Below are 16367 nucleotides of genomic sequence, written 5' to 3' on the forward strand. Positions count from 1 at the left end.
GGGGGGGGGGGGGAAACCAACTGTTGAACTACATGGATCCTTCACTATGAAGACTCTTGCCATTTGCTCTCTGCAACTCAGGAATGAAATGGATTTGCAATAACATGTTACACATTTCTGTATTAATATCCAAATACGTTATCCAATCCTGGGAACCAAAAGTTTATGTGGTGAGGAAGATTTATACTCAAGATCAAAAGAAATGAAAAAGAAATGAAACTCAAGAAGGAATGGAAAGGAAATTAAGAATTTGAATCTAAGTGACCACTGATTGTATTTCTACTCTTTAAACTTCCAAAGAGTGATTTATTTTTTTATACAATGTACACCAACAAGCATAAAAAATTCAGGTGATATGTTCAAGTTTTGGCAGCTAGGAGATTAGAATGTAGATACTGTTGATACTGCACCCAGATCCTCTCAGCCCATCCAAGTTCACTGGCAGTTGTGGTAGGAATTTTCAAAAAGCTGACAGCTACCATTTATACTTGACTCTTCTATGAAGGATGCCTTTCTCCTGTATCAAACTTGCTCTCCTTCAACAGATGCAGCCTAAAAAGTTTGGGGGAGTTCACTCCCAGGGGTACTTTCAAGCAATGGAGTAGTCAATAGCTAGATGTCCCGACTTCCTTATCCCCTGCTGGGAGAATTGTCAGGCACATTGTTCCTGATTGCTCTGGGGTTTGTGCCCCAATTGCCCACAATACTGAGTAACTGGATCACAACTGCTCCCTGGGTTGGTTTTGTCTCACTTTCCCATGGCTTCATTTGCGTTTCCTGACATCACTTTCCAAATGCTAGTTCCAAAGTACTTGTTTGAAGGGCAGCTTTTCAGAGAATCCAAATGATATACTAATTAGCTTTAAAATTTAATTCAGACATGCCTGCAACAATTTTAAGAACAATTACTAAAATGATGGATAGAATGTGTAACTTCCAAACAAGTTTAGTAGGAAAAAGAAAAAAGCCCCAAGTTAATAAAGACGAGAGAGGAGTGGAGGGGAATAAATGAACTTCACAAAGGGTAGATATTATATTTTAGACTGAGATGACAAGAGTATACCTAGATTTTTATGCTACTAAGAAAAAAGCTACTCATTACAGCATGAATTATAAGCATTCTAATTTCAAAGATTAAAATGTGTCTCGTAATTGATGAAATTTGGTGGTACAAAGAAATATTCTAGAAATATACTCAATAATCATAATTAATACCGACGGGCTAAGTCATTTAAAATATCAGATTGTCTAATTGGCTTATACTTAAAAGATTAGCTGTATGCTGCTCATAAGTGATTACTTCAAGCATGAAAGGTCACACATAAAAGAATGGGAAAAAAGATAATACTATGCAAATACTAACCGAAACAAAGCAAGCGTAACTATCTCACAATGAAAGACTATTTCTAGAAATTTTTGCATAAGGTTTAGTCCCGAATAATAAAATTCATAGGTATATAGTGATTAGAAATGTCATATCTGCCTAAGAGTCTCACAAAGTATACCAGCAAAACAAAAAGGGAAAATGTCAAGTGTCCGCAATGGAAGAGTTTGTTTTAAAAAAAAAAAAAAAACTTAAATTTTGGTAGATCAATAAAAAAACAAATCCTTGGAAGATGTTAATAACTGATAAAATGAATATATTGAAACAAACCAAATTTTAAAATATAAACTTTATTCAAGCACTTGAAACAATTATGAAAAAAATCAGTCACATAGAAAACTGCAAATCCTCACAAATACTTAAAGAATCAATATACAGATTATATTATCTGACTAAAGTACAATTAAGTTAGAAAGCACACAAAAATATTAAAATACATTAAGAAGTTTTAAAGCATTGCTAAGTTGTTCTTGGGTCAAACATGATGTTTTAAGGAATCTTAGGAAATATCTCGAATAATGAAAGTCTATATATCAAAATTCACAAGGGACAGCTAAAACAGTATTTTGAGAAATTTACAGTTTCATGCTTAAAATCTGAAAATTTGAGTTCATTATTCAATTCAAGAAATTAGAATGAGAACAGAATCCAAAGGTAATTAAGTTGAGGACAATAAAGATAAGACCAACAATTGTGATAGCTGCATTATTAGACTCAATTCCTCACTGTTTTATGATTACTTTATACACCTGCACCTTTGACCCACATAGATACTGCATGGAAGGAACTGCCGAGTTCTCCGGTAGAATGTAGTAGTTCCCTGCCCCACTCAACAGGGCAGGAGTCAACGGAATGCTGGTAAATCCAACAGGAGCAGGGGACTGGCTAGGCATCTGCTTATGCAGTTCAGCTTGGTGTCTTGCGTGTTCGCTGTTCAACAGAAGATCATGCCTCAAGTCCAAGGAGGAAAAGACCCAAACAGGACCTGCAACTTGGTGCCTTGAGCCCACATTTCAGCCTAGCCCAGCCGAGTACAGCAGATTCACCACCTTTAGTAAGAAATGTTTAGTTAGATTCAGAGTCTTGGCACTGTGTGATGCAGCATTATTGCAGCAATTTCCAATTCTCTAGTCAAAATATGTAATAGGGCATCAAACCTAAAATATCTTTTGAAAAGACAATTACAAAATTTTGCCAAAAATAGAGTGGCAGAGAAAGAACTAGAGCAAGGGGATCAAATGACCCATCCAAGGATGAGAAGAGGACAGACTAGAAAAGTCATCTAAAGTCTCACGTCAGGGGACTTTAGAGTGAAAGAATGCCTTGAACAATGGTGCTAATAAATTTGAAGACAAATAAAACGGACAATGTCCTAGAGAAAACAGCTTATTGAAATGGGTTGGGAAAAAAGATAGAAAGTCTGAATAGAAAATGACTTTCTTAAATGAAATAGTAATTTGGCTTCTAATACAATAGGTGGAATAAATATTAGACAACCACTCTACTCCATCCAAACACTACAGAAAAAAACCCTGTAGCCTCACACCCTAGTTCTCATGACATTTTTAAAATCCCACTGAATAGTTTTTACTATTTCCACAAGGTCAGTGGAAATCATGTGGGAGTCTACACCTCCATGTCCACCCAAGACTAATGCTGTGATGGTCTGAGGAGGCCTCACGGGGTTGAGACTTTCACCATCACCTCTACCCCATGGTGGTACTGGGGACCCTCTGGGGCACCGAAGGCCATTTTGTCTGCCAGTCTTACTCCTTCCCCTTCCAAGTGAGTGGCCTGTGGGAGCCAGAATTCCCACCCTTGCCCAACAGCAATGGGGAGCCCTCCCTTTTAGGTGTCCATGAGCGCCAAATGGAAACCTGAACTTCATAGTGAGATACTACTCCACTATCATTAGGATGGATAGCATTGTATTGACAAGGATGTACGATCTATACTCTGGATGGGAAGGTGAAATGGTACTGCCATGGTGGAAAAATATGGTGGTTCTTCAAAAACAAAAAAAACAAAACCAAAAAAGACTTACTACATCATGCAGCAATTCTATGCCTCAAAAAAAAAAAAATTAAAGTAAGGTCTCAAAGGTATTTATGTGTCTTTTATAGCAGCATTATTCACAATGGCTAGAAATATGAAAGCAACTCAATTGTTTAACAGATAAACAAATGTGGGGTGGAATATTGCTAAGCGAAGAAAGTCACTCCTGCAAAACTAAATGCCAAATGTTTTGATTAGTGGACGCTGATCTATGATGGGGGGGGCACGGAAAGAATGGGGGAACTTTGGGTTGGGCAAAGGGGAGGGTGGGGAGGGGTTATGGGGGTAGGAAATATGGTGGAATGTGATGGACATCATTACCCTAGGTATTTGTACGATTGTACAAATGGTGTATCTCTACATCGTGTAGAACCAGAATTGAAATGTTGTGCTTCGTGTGCGATAGTTATGACTGATTGTATTTCGGTTTAAGTAGAACAAAGAAATGAAAAATAAGAGTAAAATAAATAAAATTCCTATGGAAAAATAGACCAGAATAGCCAAAGCAATCCCAGTAAAAGGATAAAAGTTGGGAGGCATCAAGATACCCAACTTCAAATCACACTACAGAGCTGTAGAGATAAAAACAGCATGGTACTGTTATTTAAAAAAAGATACATGGACCAGTGGAATGTAATAAAAACGGACAAATTCATGCAGCTAAAGTCATTTGAGTATCAAAAACAGACATTGGAGAAAAAGACAGCTTCTTTAGCAAACAATGATGGAAAAACTGGATATCCATAAGTTTAAGAATGACAGTAAATCCCTTTCTCACACCTTTCACAAAAAAACCCCAAATAGATCTAAGATTTAGGTATTAGACCGATAAATGGAATGACATTAAAGTTTTTTCAGATTAACAGCATCAAGAAGACAGCTTATGGAAAGGAAAAAACATCTTTGCCAGCTATTCTTCCAAAAGAGGATTAATATCTAGAATACATAAGGAACTAATAGTAAAAAGGAACCCATTCAATAGGCAAATGAACTGAACAGACAATTCTCAAAAGAAATACAAATGGCCAATAATTATATGAAAAAAATGTTCAACATCCTTAGTCTATTAGGGAAATGCAAATCAATACTAGAGATTCCATCTAGCTCTAGTCAGAATCGCAATGACCAAGAATACTAGTAACAACTGCTGGAGAGTACATAGGCAAAGAGAAAAACTTACACACTGTTAGAATTGTACGTAGTACAGCCACTATAGAAAATCAGTATGGAAGCTCTTCACTGACTCAGCTACATCATTCCTTGGAACTTGTCCGGGAAAATTAAAGTCAGCATACTATATAGCAATATATGCATGTGCATTCACAATAGTCAAGCTATGGAACCAGCCTAGGTATCCATCAACAGATGCACAGATGAAGAAAAATGTGTCACACACATTGGAGTTATGTTTAGTCATGATTAAAATTATGCCATTTTGCAGGAAAATGGATGGAACTGGAAAGTGTCTTATTAAGCAAAATAAGCCAGTCTCAAAAAAAAAAAAAGAAAAAGTCATATGTTTTCTCATCTTATGTGGAAGTTAGAATGAAGCGGGGAAAAAAAGAGGAGTCTCATGAAAACAAGGGAGTGGAGGAGGCTGGGAGAGGAAGGAGAGGAAAGAGGAGATACTGAGTAATGAAACTGAATTAAATATGTTATGTACAAGGATAAATATGTCACAATATATTCCACTATTATATATAAAAAAGCAAACAATTGAGCTGGTGGCACATCCCAGTGCTTTGAAAAGCGCTTTAGGAGGCGGAGGCAGGAGGATTGTGAGTTCAAAGCCAGCCTCAGCAATGGAGAGGCGCTAAGCAACTCAGCAAGACCCTGTCTCTAAATAAAATGCAGAGTAGGGCTGGGGATGTTGAGAAACTGATGTGACTCCATTTTTGAGAAACCAGCCTCTACCTCAGAACAAGGCCTGTCCAAAGGGGGAAATGAGAAACTGAGACAACCCTTGTTCTTGGAAAACCCACAGAGTGTTCCTAGGCACATAGCTACCCTGCTGAGTCATAATGGGAAAGGCCTTCTGAGCCAGATATCCCTGACTGCAGTGCCAGATGTCCTTGACTCAGCAATGCAAGTTTCTGGAAAGACCAAAGAATGCTTGAGGCCTCAGTTCTGACCATAATGACACACAAAAACAACCCATCAGCATGAGGCAAGGAAGCTACCTGGAACGTCAGGCAGCCCTCCCAGTAGTCCCAGTGATAGATAACATGTTAAGGAATCATGTGGTTTAGCACATACACCCCTCAAGACTTAAACCAGTCAGTTCAAATGAATCCACCTCTTGAACTAACCAATCACCCCTTCCCAACTTGTTCCTGCCCTGAATGTACTAATCATTGTACTAATCAATGCTAAGAGTTGTTGATTTTCCCGAGGTATGGAATGATTTGCTGTGTGATGTTTAAAGTATCCCCAAAACATAAAATCTTGGACTCACAACCATTTCTGAAGCAGCAGTCCCGAGGAGTGAGTCCAGACTCGAGCTTGTAATAAAGATGCTTGTGTGATTGCATCAAATTCGGCTCCTGGAGGTCTACTGGGGTCCCAGGAATCTGTTATAACAATGTGGCTCAGTAGGTAAGTGTCCCCGAGTTCATCCCTGATACCAAAAAAGAAAATAATGGGAAATCAACTTATTTGAAAAAATTGCAAGGAGATATAAGAATGAACCCAATAAAAGTCTTAGAACTAATTTACTGTATTTTTTTTTTTTAAATTGAAAACTCAGGGAATTGTCTTAATAGCAAGATGAGGAATCAGTAAACTTTAAGGTAGAATATTAGAAATGATGCAGTATAAACCAATAGTAAATAACAGCCTTGGGATTTGTGGGAAATAAAAAATATCCAATACCTATATCATTAGTCTCTCATATGGAAAGAGGAAGGAAATTTACCTGAATAATGCCTAAAAATTCCAGATTTGGCAAAAAATACTACAGATTCAAGAAGCTCAGAAAACTCCAAGTAGAGTGAACCTAAAGAAATCAGCACCAAGAGAAAAGTAGTTAAACTTCTGGAAACTAAAGACAAAGAAAAAAATAAATCCTTGAAAGCTATTGGAGAAATGTTTTCTCATCTGTAGGGAAAAAGAATTCCAATGATAGCGCTTTCTCCTTAAAATCCAGAGGCCAAAAAGGAATGTCACTATTTTTCAAGCATAAGAGACAAGATCTGTCATCTAAAAATTCTACATGCAGCAAAAATATTCTTCAGGAATGAAGGGGGAAAATTAAGACATCCCCAGATGAAGGGAAACTCAGAATTTGTCACTAACAGATCTGTCCTGAAAGGAGTTCTGTTCACAAAAAGATAGATAAGGAATCTTGGAACATCAGGAGGCAAGAACAGTTAAAAAAAAGTGTTTAGTGTATTATTTCTCTTGAGTTGTTTGATTTACTTGAAAAAAATTAGAACATTATCTGATATGGTTCCACATGTGTGTAGAATATTTGAGACAATTTATTATAAATTGGGGAAGGTAAAGGGGCATAAAAGGGAACAAAAGTGTTTAAGCTTCATGATAAAAACTCAGAAAAAGACATGGAAGGGAACCTCTTCAATTTGGTAGATATAGGATTGGGGGTGTAGATGCTGCCTAACATTATATCTAGTAGTGAGATTTAGTTTTTTTTTTTTCCCCTCTTGAGAGCAAAACCAAGACAGGGATGTCCTTGGGCACCACGCCTATTGAAACTGGTGCTGGAAGTTCTAGTCAGCACAATAACGCAAGAAAAGGAAATAAAATGCATATAGATAAGGACAGTTTTATTTCTTATTTGCACACAATAATTTACATAGAAATTATGTAACAATAGAAAACAGCAGGCACAGTGGTGCAGACCTGTAAATCCCAGCAGCTCAAGAGATTCAGGTGGGAGGATCTCAAGTTCAAGGTCAGCTTCAACAGCTTAGCAAGGCCTTAAGCAACTCAGCAAGACTGTCTCAATATCAAAAGGACTGGGGATGTGGCTTAGTGGTTAAGCACTCCTGGGTTCATCCCCTACCCCGCTCCCCCCCCCCCAAAAAAAAAAACCCTCAAATGAGCACCCCACCATACAAAAACCAAGAAGGAAAAACAAGACAAAAAACTTCCAGAACTAATCATTGAACTTAATCTTACAGGATACAAGTATCTAAGTATTTAATAAACCATATACTGGACTTTTAATCTGTTTTGTAGTTTTCAGAGTACAAAAAAATCAAATGTAGAGATATACTGTTCATGGATTTGGAAGAGAAGATGGCAATAGTAACTGGTAAAGATGCCATTTCTCCCCAGGTTTAACCCAATTCCAATGAGTATTTCAGCAAGTTTGTTCCAAAATGCATACAGAAAGGCAGTAACTGGAACAGCAATTAAAAAAATGAAAATTTAAGACTCACTGTATAGCTATAGTAATTAATACGTGATGTAGCAGAGATCAATACAACAGAATTATTTTAAAAGATAAATGATATGATCTCAATGGATGCAGTGAGATTTTTAAACAAGGAGTAAGACCTTTCTTAATAAAGTGTATCTTCCAAAAACCTATGAAACTATACTGTTAATGTTTTAAAATCAAATAAAGCAGGGCAGTGATAAAGATAAAAGTAAAGCTTTCAGTGAGGATAGCATTATATCATTGAAAGCCCAAGAGAATCTAAAGGAATGTGTTTACATGCATAAATCAATGGTTACATACAGCAAGAAGATTTTAATCCCAATTTCTCCATTTTTATCCAGGAGATAAAGGTTTTAAAACCCACTCCAAAGAGTGGTTGAAGTCCATCCTTCTAAGCAGGTTGTTGGCTCAACTAAACTACAGAGAACTGTCCCAAAAGGATGCAATTCCAAACTTCAAGGCATTTCCTGCTGTCTATAGAGATTCCTTCTGCTCTTGTCTCACAGCTTTTGGTCATTTCATCCTTCCCTCAACTTCTTAAACTTAGGTTGTGGTATGCCTTACTGAATGTTTGAGAGTAAAATATTACAAAGCAGAAAGGGAAAGTTGGTACTGGGCACTGTGTATCATTGTTTCTAGAATCTGAAGTCTGCTCATTCATGAGAAGTCTCTTCCAGGCCTTGGCCAAACCATCCGTCTCTTCTCCCCTGCCACTAGCTACAGCGGGAGGACCTTTCCCCTCACAGCCCTCTCCTTTTGCCCTTGGAGAACTGACAGCAAGATCCACTTTGCATCATTTGGTCATGGCTCTAGGCCCTAGACAAAATTATCAAGTATCTGAAACTCCATTCTTTAAAGTTTTCTTTCTGTGCTGAGCATGGTGGCACATGCTTATGATCCCAGCGACTTGGGAGGCAGAGACAGGAGGATTGTGAGTTCAAAGCCAGCCTCAGCAATTCAGTAAGACACTCAGCAAGCTTAATGAGACCCTGTCTCAACATAGGACTGGGGATTTTACTCAGCAGGAAGTGCTCCCGAGTTCAATCCCCAGTACCAAAAAAACAACAACAAAAACAACAAAAGTTTTTCTGAACTAACCTTATACTTGGGGCTTATGTGTGGGAATGAGCTTTGACTTCTACCTGTAATTACTTTGGTGATTCTACTAACAGCACGAGATAAAGGTATGCCTCTGATCCTTTCTGCTATTATGTGTAGTTCAAGAACTACCCACAAGCAATCAGAAGCAAACCTTCCAAGAGCAAACAGTTCAGAGGCAGATAAACTAATTCATAAACATCGACTTCAATTACACTAAGGACGTAATCTTGAAGTTCAACCCAAGCCAGCATTACTATACAGAATACCTACTACTGTTTTAACATGAAATATCTAGACTCAGATTGAGCAAATTTTGTTAAAAATGAATGAATTCTTGTTTTGTGTTTAAGTAACTGAAGGGTCTCATACTTTTTCTAAAACAAGACAGTTTAAAAAATGCCAAATCTCTAGAGTGCCTTTTCAACACTTAATCTAAAATGACAAAAATTAATGATAGGCTTAGCGTGAGAAGTATAGAATAGTATAAAACAAATTAAGGTCTCCTTCCCTGGCTTCACTTTCCAAGAAGAGCCACTTAAATAACCAGAACTGAACTCTGAAATTTAAATGTCAATTTAATATATCATGTTATGGTTTAGATGAGGTGTACCCCCCACCCCACCCCCCGCAGAGCACCTATGTTAATGCAGAAACGGTTAGAGGTGAAATGACGGGGTTAGAGCTGTAATGTAATCAGCCCGTTCTAGTTTGGACTGTGTGGTAACTGTAGGCAGATGAGGCAGGGCTGGAGGGCTGGGTTGCTGGGGGTGTCCTGTGGTCCCTTCCTTCCCCTGCCTCCTGGCTGTCATGAGGGGAGCAGTTCCCTTTACCATCTCTTCCACCATGATGTTCTGCCTTACTTTGGGCTCAGAGTAATGGGTTTGACAGACCATAGACTTAACCTCTGGAACCATGAGCCAAAATAAACTTTCCCTCCTCCAAGTTATTGTTAGGTATTTTGGTCACAGTGATGCAAAGGTGACTAATACATGTTACCAATTCACTTTTAGGCATACCTGTTTGGGAAGGTGCCAAAGTTAGTGAGCTTATGCTTCTGACTCCCTTTCCCTTTGATTTGCAATGCGATTCCTAGTCACTTTCGAGGTTTAGAACACCTCTGTACTGCTCTTTGCAACTAACGTGCATTTTCAATAGACTGGGTTTCCAGTTTTTAAGAATCAATTCTTGTATTTGATTCTCATTACTTGGCTTTTATTTATAGCCGAGTCCCAAGCTGCATGGTTCAAGCTTTACTGAAAGTGCGATGATTTGTTCATGCACTTGAAGGGTATCCTGCCAAGCACTGAACTACATGTGGGCTTTTCCACATTTTTTTCAGCTTCCTCTGCCAATCCTGGGGTCTCCTCAGCTCTTCCCTTCTCTCCTATTTCACCGTTTCTTTTTGGATTCTTTTTTCTTGGTACAGTCTTCACCAAGAACACAGGGTTAGTGGGATGCTAACTTTGTGAATCTTTGCATATCAGAACACACCTGAGGCTGCCATGGGAGTGTGCCCCTCAGCTCTTCAACTGCAGGGAGTGCAATTTACCCGTGGTGTCTGCAATCCATCTGTACATTGATGCTGAGGCTTGTCAGAGGCTGTTCCAGGGCAGAGCAGCTGGGCAGGGAAACATCGACTCTGCTTGGACTTGAGGTCTTCCCACAAGCCTTTCTGAACTGTGCTAAAAATCACATGCAGCCCGACACTCCCACCCTGACCTCCTTCCCCCTCTTCCTTGACTTGGAGTCGGATCATCTTGGTGCATTGCTTTCCTGGTCTCTCCTAGACACTTGTTTGCCCCGATACATTTCTTGGACACTTAATCCCACTTAGAATGTTCTCCTAGGACCTGGATTTACACATTATCTTTGTTTTTCCTTGCAATTTGGCTTGGTATTTTGCACCTGGCATCCTCTGCCCAGCTGTTCCTCTTGGCTCTTTGAGGGCAGGCTCCCTTGCCACTGAACATTCAGAATTGCTGATGTGGTCTTATGTCTTTGATTCCTGTGCCTTTATAGAAAAAAAATGTTTCATCTCTGAAAGCTTTTGAAATTTTCTCTTTATCCTTGAGATACAGAAATGTCACTAGTACATATTTAGGTGTGTGTCATTTTAGAAATTCGTTCTGCTTAGTACTTGATGGGTTCTTTAAAGGCTTATTTTCCTAGCTATTATTTCCTTTCCTCTCGTTCCACTGCTTCTCCATTCTTCTGAGAATTCTCTATGAAAACCACTGCCTCTCAAACTCCAGAGAGCCATGTGTTTGAAGGGGGAGGGTTGGGGTTTATTTTTCTGTGGTAGGTGATGGTGGAAATGAGAGAAGCTTGTGGAGCCAGAACAGGATTCCTTGGGGGAGGTTCGAGAACCACAGGAAAGAGGATCCTAGAACAGGTGTGTGGCTTCGCATTCCCACCAGGCGAGAATGTCTGCTCAGAAACATGGCTAAGTCCTTTGCAGATGTGGGTGAGTTCAGTACAAATTGCCTTTGTTTTCTAGATTTGGTGATGAGAATATATAATTTTGTAATGAGGACACTCCACTGTTGTGTGAAAGCCCACCCCTTCCGGCCCTTCTGGCCCTTCCAGCCCGGGCTTTGGAGCAGCACAGGCTGTTTTCTGGAGAAAGATGAGTAGCAGGGAAAAAAAAACAGCTCAGAAGACACTGGGGGGTGGAAGACAGCCAATTTCTTTATGGGGACACCGGAAGCAAAGCTGGTACTCAATGACCCTAGGCTACCTCTGCATGCTGTTAGGAACTGGGAACACAGTTCTGGGGGTTCAACTTGGATTTCCTGAGCTCAGTGCTCACTTCACTCATTCTCAGGATCCTCACAGGAGTGAAAAAGGGCCACTGGATTGGCAGCTGTGAAACCCAAGTTATCATTTTAACGCTTAGGTCTCTTCAAATCCTTAGGCTTCTCATTTGTTTACCAAGAAGACACCCCCGACCCCACCTTCCTGTGAGGCACAGGATCTCCCAGGGCCACCTTCCTTGTGTTCTTTGCTCCTGGGTCTCCTCCCTGCACTAACAGCCTCCCTATCGGGCATCCCTCTCCATTCTCTAGCACCACCCCAGCCTGCAAACTTCTCAAAGCAGCCTTTTTCCTATTGCAACCCCGATCAGCATTATTCTGCCAAAGAACTGGCATTTCTGGATAGATACCAGGCAAGCACAAAGTCTGATAGGACAGTCATTGAAGTCTGGAAAATGAGAAAAACACTACACCCTGTGCCTGACCACGAAGGTCCTCCATAATCCACCTCCCTATGCCATTCTCCCCAGCATCCAGAAATCCAGGCTATCTGGCCTGCTCATTCTTCACACAGGCCAGGCCCATTCCTGCCTCAGGCTCCAGCCCTGTCACGCCCCTGACCTTAAAGCACTCTGCCTCTGGTGGCCAACTCTGCCCCAGCCGGCAGTTTGAGATCTTGCTGAGGACAAGGCCCTGTAGAGGGTTCACAAAGCTTGAAGACGACCGCTGGCGAACCAGCTGAGTCTGGGGTGACACAAAGGGGACAGAGGAGGCTACAGTTTTGGTTGGTAGGTGAGCAGACAGATAGGAGACAGTCTAGACATCCCCAACATCCCATCCTCCCTCCAGACTCTGCCAACAGCCGTTCTGCTTCGTCTGATTTTGACGGCTGATTCATACAAGTGGAATCACGCTTTGTTCTCTCGTGACTCGCTTCCCCCCCCCCCCACTTAGCATACCATTAATTTCCTTCCTGTTGTAGGATCTGCCAGACTCCCCTGTGTAGAGGCTCAGGAGCATTTGAGTGTCTAAACCACACGGTGGGAGACCAACCTTGCACGTGACTGAGTCACACTCCCCGGCAGGGTGCTGAGGCGCTCAGTCACAGAAACGTGGCAGAGCTTTCCCCACCCTTCTTGGGTTCGAGGGTCGGTGTCTGGTGCATGGGTGTGTCTTGCTACAGCCCCATGGGTGAAGTGATGCTTACCTATTCCTTTGTAATATAACCCCTTGCCCTGTTAGGATAGAATCTTCCGTGGAAGTGCCTTGTGTGTGTCCCCTTCTCTTACTGTGCCCTTGGGTGTGGCCTACCCAGGTGTCAGTCAACCTGCCGAAGTGGACATCATGAAGATAGACTCAGCCCCCTGAAACCTGACCCCTTGCCTCATTTGAATAGCTTCTCAATAAAAAGGGTCAGTGCCTGCTCTCTCTTCCTGCGGACCCTTAAGGTAAGGAGCTGTCACAGCGACCCCAAAGAAAAAGGTATTTGTGCCTCTTGTGTGGTTATTTTGCACAGCCCAGTTAGCCCAGTTTAACTGGAGTGACTCCTGAGCCTTTTAGTCGCAAGAACAGAAACCCGGCACCACATCTTGCCATTCCACTCGTCTGGCAACAGACACTGGGCTGATCCCCCATTTTGGCTACAGTGAGTCACACTGCCATGAACCTGGTTGTGCAAACCTCCGAGAATCTGCTTTCCACTCTTGTGGGTGCACACCCAGAGCGGCACTGCTGAATCCTATGGTAACCTGAGGAGCCACCATGCTTTCATTTTTCCACAGTGGCAGTACCCGTTATGTACCCAACTTTCCCATCAGGGTTTCAGTTTCCCCACATCCTTGATAGTTATTTTTTCTTTGTTATATAGTGTCCATCCGAATGCTGTCAGGTGGTTCTGATTTTCATTTTCCCGATTAGTGATGTGGAGTCTTTTCAGGTGTTACTGGCAATCTTCAAAGTCCTTTGCCCATTTTTTTTGAATCATGTTATTTTTGTCATTGAGTTTGAGGAGTTCTATTTATAATCAATAGGAAGTCAATTAGATATAAGATTTGCAAATGCTTTCTCCCTTTCTGTAGAGAAAAATCTTTACTGATAGTGTCACTTGATGAACAAGTTTAATTTCTCAGAAATCCAGTTTGTTTCTTCTTCAGCGACCTGTGCTTTTGGCACCTTATCCAAGAAGTCACCAACTAATCTGGCGAAGATTTTTGTCCCATGGTCCTTCTACGTTTTAGTGTTAGGTCTTCCATCCACTGAGTGGACATAGGTATGGAGTGTTCAGTGTGAGTCTAGCTCAATTGGTTTGCATGTGGATATCCAAGTCCCCCAGACTGTTGAAAAGTGTCCTTTCTCTATTGAAAGGATTAAGACCTTGTCAGAAATTTGACCCTCCATGTGAGGGTCTATTTTGGGGCTACTATATTTTCACTGGTTTGTGTGTCTGAGTTGGGGGGGGAACACCATCTTCTTGTCAGATTAATTTGTAGGTAAAAAGTAGCACATAAGACATTGCCAGGAACTTCTTTCCCCAAGACTTGAAATAGTCATTCCTAATTATTAAAACAGTACTTCAGCATGTGGTCTCCTGGTTTAAGGCAGGGTTTGGACCAGCAATGAATGGCTTCCCTTAGCTGAGAAAAAAAAAATCATCCATATCGTCAAATAAGAGTTCATGGGGAGATGCAGAGCACTTGAGAGCGCTACACACTTCCCTCTCCGGGGAGGGAAGCTCCTCCTAGGCACTCCTTCTCATGTGTATTTTAGTATCACATTAATTCTGTGTTTGTAGCTTTGTAGTAAGTTTTGAAAACAGGAAGTATAAATTCTCTACTTCTGTTTTAAAGATTGTTGGTTCTTTAAGAATCTGTATAATTTTGGAGTGGGCTTTCCCGTTTCCACAAAGCGGGTCATTGGAATTTTTTTATAGGAATGCATTGAGTCTGTAGACCACTTTGGGTATTGTTGAAAACTCAATACTGTTAGGTTTTCAATCAATGAACATGGAATGTATTTTCATTTATTTATGACTTCAATTTCTTTCTGCAATGTTTTATAACTTTCATTGTATGAATTTTACTGCCTTGCATAAGTGCTTAAAATAGCATAAAAAGGAATACCATATTTAAGTGGAATTGTTTTTATAGTTTCCTGTTAAGATTGTTCATTTGTTGGAGCATTCTGAGCTCTAGCTTCTTCCAGGCTAGATGAAGTCCTGCGCTGCAGGGGACTTTCAACTCCTCTTCCCTTTAGGTTTTTTCCCCAGCAGATGGCTGGAGAAGACAGGCCCACGTCTTAGAAAAGCAGGATGCCATCAGCCAACAGGAGAGAATGATAATCCTTGGGATTAATTGACAAAGCAACTTTGCAAAATGCACGACCAACAAAGAACCAAGTGTCCATTCACACCGTTTCACTACATGGAGACAGAAAGTTACGATTCCACATTACAGGAAAGGCATCAGTAAATCATGTTGAAAAGATCACATGGCCTGAAAATGACACCTCATTTTTTAACGGAGCTTTGATGGCATCATCCTCATTCTTTCCACCTTCTATACCCCCATTTCTTCCCTCCCACTCTTCTTCCACTGGGGTCCAGGGTGAACCTACTATGTAAAGCAGATGGAGGTTCAGGCGTTTTTCAGTCCTATCGATCCATCTGGAATGGTGCTGGGACTCTAGATCCAAGGATCCTACACCATTATCCCTTCTTTCAAGATAAGAAATAGGCCATCAAGGCTGGGCTGTCTTCTTATACCGAAGCATTTCAGAAAGGAAAGAATCCCAACTGGCTCTGGAGAATGGTGCCAAGTTGCTAATAGAGGTATTGTTCTTGTGATGCTAGGTGTGAGAAAAGTGTATAGAAGTGAGGACAGACAAATGATAGGACTGGAAGGAGAGGCGATTTTCCTTAGTAGAAATCCTTTGCCAGCCTTTGGACAGAAGAGCAGAAGCCTTACATCCTCAGAGGACCTAAGGTTATAAGGGTACCAATGACAACATGGCAGATCGTGACTTTGTAATACCAACTCTGGACTAGCCAACACCTTTAATAGCACCAGTAACTCAGACCTTAGAGGACATTTGATGATGCTAGCCCTTGCTGCATAGATGCTAGTGTCCCCTAAATCTCATGGATCCCCATCTCTTAAACCTGGGGTGGGGTGTGATCTTCATCAAGGAACCGCAGAAGTAATCACAGTGAGCTAAAATGTAATCAAAAACAATAGCAGACATTACAGTCACTCAGGGGAGTGGAGTTGTCAACTAGCATTGATAAATTCCCCAAATTACTGGATTGGATCATGAGGCTGAAGGCCATTTAAAATTGTGAAAAATCCAGAAAAAAATGCCTCATTTGGACACAATTGTCATCCCAAGTTTGTATCAAGAAGACAGATGGAGCCTAGGAGCTCAGGCAGTACCATTTGACAGGGACCACGGAGGCTGGTGAGCGAGCATAGCCTGCAGATTAGAGAACCCAATTCCCACGTAGAGAGTTAAGTTCATGGGCACAGTAGTGGAAAGACTAGGGTCAAAGAGTCTGAATTTAGAAGAGAATCAGTAAGAGATTAGGCAGAGAGGAAGAGGCATCCTTTTCTGCTTCCTAGATTGATGAGGTGCAGGAGCTGGGGGTGTGTGTGGGGGGGTGGGGCTGTCTCTTTAT

Source organism: Marmota marmota, unplaced genomic scaffold (assembly GCF_001458135.2).
Source record: "Marmota marmota marmota unplaced genomic scaffold, marMar, whole genome shotgun sequence".
Taxonomy (NCBI): domain Eukaryota; kingdom Metazoa; phylum Chordata; class Mammalia; order Rodentia; family Sciuridae; genus Marmota; species Marmota marmota.